Raw genomic sequence first — 6,478 nt, forward strand, 5'->3', positions numbered from 1 at the left:
AATGGCAAGGCAGTTTACTAGGTTTGGGAACAGAGGCATATAAATGGACAGGACAACATTTAGATCATTCTAGTCTGGGAGAGAAAATCTAGAGAAAGAAAGAGGAGAAATCATGAATTTCTTCCAGGAATGAATGCCAGGTTTTAATGGGGAGAAGCTCGTTATTTGTCTTTTCCTCAGCTTTCGACACATGGCTTTTGAGTGCACAAGGGGAAAGAGGAAGAGGAAATGGAATTCTCTTTAAGAATTCATCACTCTCAGAGATGCAGGAAGTGCCCGCGGGAGCCATTTTGTTTCTCGCATTGTGCTGAGCGGAGTGCAGCGGAGAGAGAGAATCTGGGCACAGATGAGCGTGAATTCTGAATGTCACTCCGACTCCAGAGAGTCTCTAATTGATTTGGGACTTTGATTCTTCGCTTATTCTGGGATCACAACGCTCAGAGAGCGGTGGTGAGAGACACTCCCTCAAGCTTTTAAATGTCTTCTGTTAAACATGACACAGATGCCGTGCAAAACTTTTTGAGAAGAGCTGTGAGAATGTTGCAGTGTTTGAAATAGTGTACTAACATGTGACTCTGACTGCAGTCACTTTAAAAGAAAGGTTATTTTTTGGCATCATGGTTCTTAGAATCTTTAATGGAACCTTTCAATTAGACAAAAGGTTCTTTAGATAATTAAAATGTTCTTCACACTAAGAAAAAATGGGTTCTTTAAAGATATTTTTTTGGGGAAACCAAAAATGGTTCTTATATGGCGTTGCTGTGGAACCTTTCTTTTTAAGAATGAAAATGTGTGTGAGAAAAAAATAAAAATAAAAATGGATAATATTCTGACTTTTAAGTTTACAGACCTTTATTTCAGCCCGAGAACACAACACAATGCAAATCCTATTTCAAAGCATGCATAAAACCTGTGAAAATATATATTTAGAAAAATGCCCATTTTAGTATACAAAACAGATTAACATATGTCACTCAAAATCAAAGGAAAAGTCACTGTGAAGTGATAGAACTGGATGACGTTTTGCTACCAGACAGAAAGAAACGGAAATGAAACTAAATGTTTAAAATGAAATGTTGGAGAGATTCTGGCCTGGGCTTCTGCTGGATTTCATCCGCCCGCTGTGCCTAACTCTGCTGGCCAGGCCAGAGTAATCGCTCCACCAGCCTTGCACTGTCTGCATGAAGATAAATGAGACAATTAGAGCTTCTCTGTTATCAATTACACATCCAGGACGGCTGTTTTACATCAAACACCGCAATTGCGATTCACTGCGAATCCAGATTCTTTTGTTCAGACTCCCATCGGGCATCAATCTAAACTGAGAATGCCAGTTTTAGGTAAATTGTTTTTTTGGACATTGTTATTGTGTTTTCAAGGCCAATTTCTGATGTTTTGGGATTTCTTTCTTGTGATTTTGCTTCTGTGATTGCCTAGAATTCAAACTCCCACACACATATCCACACAGAGAGCGTATACAGAAGTGGGAGAGGGGTCTCGGGCTAGAATTTAGGGGGTGCAGGTGGCGCTAAGCCGGTATGGGCTCTGCCCGCTGTCCCTGCGTGATGCCAGCGTACTTGCACACATACACACACATACACTGATGATGCCAATACCATCTGTCATCGGTGAGAACATCTGCAGCTCAAGGTGCCCTTGTCACCCATAGTTAAAGTAACGAGAGGGAGAGATAAAATACAACTACAGATCTTATTAGGATCAACCAAAATGCAACTCAGCTGAAAATAAACCTGCATCATGTTTTGGGAAATTATAATTTGTCCATTTATGTGTTTACTGCAGTCATCAAGTGTTATTGTAAGATACATTTTTTTAAATTCATAAACAAACCAATAGGCCTATGTTGTCCCATAGCCTATACTTGGTAGCTTCTATGGAATATCTACAAAGCTTCCACTGATGTGTTTATTTAATGTTTATTGCTCGAGAAAAAAAGTATAAATAAATTAGGGTTTCAATCTGCATTCACGAATGTCCCTATTTTTCTAACAGGCTTGAAGACATATTTGAAAATATATACTAAAATTATATAAAATAGTGGATAATCTTACCCCGATTAATTTAGAGCTGTCGGGACGGATTTCGCGGGAAACATCATAGGCTACTTCCGTCCGTACGTGTGTATGTCATGATCGTAAATAAAGGTCCCTTCTACGGCGCGTGTATGGTGAGGATATAGTTGCTTAAATATATATTTCTATAGGATATCTGTCTCTTTCTCTTTCTTTTATTATTTTTCAGGAGGGCGATAAGTTCACTTATAACCATGTGTAGGCTATATAAGGCTCAAACCAGATCAATCGCGCGCATAACAGCAAAAGCTGTAATAACCAAACTATTTATTCCACGTATAGCCTACGTAATTTTATGCTTTAACCCCCAGAGGGCCAAACATACTTTTAAGCAATTAATATCTAGAAATGAAATGAGTAAAACATAAATTAATTCAGATGAATGAATTGCAAATTAATTAATTATGTTTTTTATAGATTACTTCTGGGGACAATTTATCTAAACAAAACAACTAAAATCACATGTAGGCTACGCTTTCTTTTAGACATACACTTTGTTGTTTAATTCTTCTTGAAGGTTCTTCTAGATTATTTATTCTGTTCCTTTTTGTTTGATTCTTTAGAAACACAGATGGTTTCTTTTTCATCTCTCTATCTCACACACTGCCTCCCATCATCTGACAGGTGCAGAACACACACACACACACACACACACACACACACACACACACACACACACACACACACACACACACACACACACACACACACACACACACACACACATTATCAATGACATACGTCTCCTGAGAATGACAGTAGTCAGGGGCATTAAGACTCTGCCAGGCTGAGTTTGGCTCTGTATGAGTCTTTTGATAGAAACACCTGCAAGATGGCTGAGTTTATCTGTCTTTAACGCCTCTCCTGTCTTGGCATGGACTCTATAACACTTCGGAAACAAGAAAAACAGAGGAGAGGGGGCTTTTATTCTGCTTAAGGTTGAGTGATCACTAGAACCGTGCGTGAGACAGGGGGTTTTAAGCTTGAATACATCCACTCTCATATGTGCACCTCCTGATTAAGTGTTTACATGTTTTTTTTTTTGTTTTTTTATATGTGTAGGCTATATATGAAAGTGTGTGTGAGGCAGATGGCACGGCTGGGTAGCTATGCCAGTTTCTGAAATATATTCAGTGTTGTGTTCCATCTGTGACCCTGCATGCCAAAACCTGGCCTGACCCTAAATCGATCTAAGTATAAGCAAATATAGATGGCAATTTTATGTCCCAGAGTTTATATATATATGGTCACATTGTATACCATCTCTTCATTAATGTTTTCCCCTACTTTTTAATACCTTTAGTCTATAGATTATTATAATAGTATAGGCTATTTGTTGTCCTGGACCAAGACTTTCAAACAAAACAATTAAAATCTATTATAAAATGCATTAGCCTACATGTTTAAAACTACGATGATATTAAAAAAGAGTGGAATAAAAACGATTTCAATATGTATTTGTTTATATTTTAAAGTGATTTTCAAATGACTATCCCTCAGTTGTGTCTTGATTTCCAGCACAAGGAATATTTTTTCACCAATTGTTTTTAATTATTATTTTTATTTTGTTTTTGTTATTATTTGTAATGCTCCTTATCAAGGGGGAAAAACATTGTCTGAATGGAAAAGTTATAATGTGTGAAGGAAACTAAAACAAATAGACTATATGGTAAATACCACTGGTGAACAAAATATTTTATGGTGCATAATTTCCAGTCTAACTGTAGGCCTACTAAATTGTAAAAAATAATGTAAAAATATTATTTAAATGGTATGTCCACTGGGTAAAGAGGGTCAAATAGGCCTAAATATGAATCAAATACATTAAACGATGTAGAGAAAAATAACAACATATGACTTCCTTTTTATTTGATATTTTAACGTGTTTTTGTGGCGCCAATTCTGAAAAATTGGCACGTGACTGTGTTTGCTGTGTCTTTCCCGCCCGGAAACGTTGTGGCCTCTTTGCAGGTGGAGTCAGCAGGTTCATCGGTAAGTGTTGAGCTTTATTAGTCCAAGTGCTTCTTTATGACACGGTTAATCCTGTCTGAGATCTGTGCAGACTCAGAGATCGGGCTCATGTCTGCCCTTTGATGTTTAACTTTGGCGCTTTACTTCTGCTGTTGTTGAGAAACTCAAATGTGAGATCTGTCACGATTAGACAAATAAACGGCTGGTTTCAGTTAGGCATCCTGACGAAATTTTTAATTGATCAAAACTTTGTGTATCCTCTCTAGAAGAAGTTTTAAAGATTAATTCGACCTACTTTTTAATAATCTCCATCCTTCCTGTAATTTTGTTCAAAACAAACGGAAGTTATTCCATGAATTATTATATCGAGTGTTGTATCAAACCCTTAAATACACTAGAGGGCGCCAGAGGTTATTTTGAAAATTAGTTTAATTTCCTACAGATAACATAATATGGATCTACAAAAAAAGCAAAAACGTCACCCCGTCTCAATTTATGATACTCTGACAAGTGTGTTTGTGCTTATTTTGTGTGAACAGATACTCCTTATGGTCTAATGAACAGTTTTTTTATATATCTATATTTCACTATAAACTCATTAGATGAGAGTTTTGCTTTCGATGTCAACAGGTTTGTGTGAAGCCTTGGGTTTAGAGATGGGCTTTAGCTAATTTAATCACCCTACTTTTTATATTTTGTATTTTTATTAGGCCTAAATGTGGACTCACCCTCCTCTCTATAAAATTTGCATCTATAAATGTCATCACTAATATATAGTGAAACAACATCCGCATGAACGTTTAAATGAGACTGTAAGTTTGTAACATGCAATCTATATTTTCCATTTCAAACTTTTACAATGTTCCTATGTTGGTAAGACAAGACAGGTAGATATTATTAAGGATTTAAACTTTTATTGTATAATGACTAAATGTACTAATTCTGTTTGCAGTCATTTTGACCCCTGCAAAAAAAAAAAAAAAAAAATTGTAGAAAAGTGCAACAAAGTAAAAATTGCTGGGTTGTTTCAACCCATGTTTGGGTCAAATATGGACAACCCCAACCATTGGGTTTAAAAATGTTCTTTAAACAAATTGGGTTTGTCTATAATTGACCCAAACATGGGTTGAAAAACAACCTAGTAAAGATAAATGATAAATAAAAACGATGTTTGTGTTGTTAAGCATGTTGACAGAACATGAGCAGTGTGTATAAGGTGAAAATATTCATGAAAGTGGAAGAAATCTTAATATGACCCTGTAAAAGTTAAACAAGCATAAATGTGGGGCCTTTTGACGTTTTAAAGTGCAGTTGTGTGTGTGTGTGGTAGTTGTTATAATGATGCCGCCTAGTATTTTTCAACATTCTGGGCATCTAGAGTGCCTGAGACTTAAAGGAACCTGGCATCGTTTTTTACAACACGCGCACACACACACACACACACACACACACACACACACACACACACACACACACACACACACACACACACACACACACACACACACACACACACACACACACACACACACACACACACAATAGTTTGCTTTATAAGGTGCCCACCGATACCATGGCAACCCCATGTTCTCAGCGAGAAAGGATACCGTATGCCAAATAAATGCCATGGTAACTTAAAAAAGAACAACATGTTGCCCGGCAACCTTTGAAAGTTATTAAGGGAAATAAGTGGGTACAGAGAAATTGATAGGGTGTTAAAAAGAGACGGGGGAGGGGGACGAGAAACAAACAGAGAAAGAAGTCTGACATTTTAGTGTATCCTTATTTTGGGGGGGATTAAAATCAGACCATGATTAAATGTGTGTGGAGTGGAGTGGACACAATTATTCATTTGCAAAGTTATTGTATATGGATATATATTTAGTTTGAGTTGACTAGAGGCTCTCAGAGGTCTTGTAACTGCAGATTTTGTGTATGCATGTAAAATCAGGAGTTTTGAAATGTGCTTTTGTAACACTTTAGCTAGGCCTATATATTTTCATTCTTTTGAGACTCATATACTCCGCATAAAAAAATCAAAGTAAGTGTGATATTATAAAGAGACAAAATTCAGTTATTTGCTTTTAGTTGTCGTCATAAGAAATCAAAGATGTTATTAAAGAAGTTTGAAAATAAAGATAAATACCATTTCAATATTTATTTGTTTATATTTTTAAATGATTTCCACCAAGGAATATTTTTTTCCCCTAATTAAGTCTTTAAAATTATTATTTTTATTTTGTTGGTGCTCCTGGTTATCAAGGAAAAAAGTGTCTTTGAATTGAACGATGATGTGAGAAGAAAATACAGACAAATAAGCTAAATATCACTGGTGTACAAAATATTTTATTGTGCATAATTTCTTTGAAAATATTAACTTTGAATTACAGCATTTCTACATTTTTTTCCCCAGT

At 36.1% G+C, this 6,478-nt stretch overlaps 1 protein-coding gene across 2 annotated transcripts in view; it reads left to right on the forward strand.

The window, feature by feature from the left end:
- Positions 1–3,991: 3,991 nt before the first annotated feature.
- The window catches only part of nfixa (nuclear factor I/Xa), a 120,739-nt gene continuing 118,252 nt past the window's right edge, over positions 3,992–6,478 (forward strand). Inside the window, exon 1 of one of the 2 annotated variants that reach the window (XM_079615536.1) lies at positions 3,992–4,085. The gene's annotated coding sequence lies outside the window, so the exon portion shown is untranslated. The remainder of the gene's footprint in view (positions 4,086–6,478) is intronic. The other variant, XM_079615532.1, reaches the window with a different exon arrangement.

Source organism: Phoxinus phoxinus (assembly GCF_949152265.1).
Source record: "Phoxinus phoxinus genome assembly, chromosome: 6".
In the NCBI taxonomy this organism is placed as follows: domain Eukaryota; kingdom Metazoa; phylum Chordata; class Actinopteri; order Cypriniformes; family Leuciscidae; genus Phoxinus; species Phoxinus phoxinus.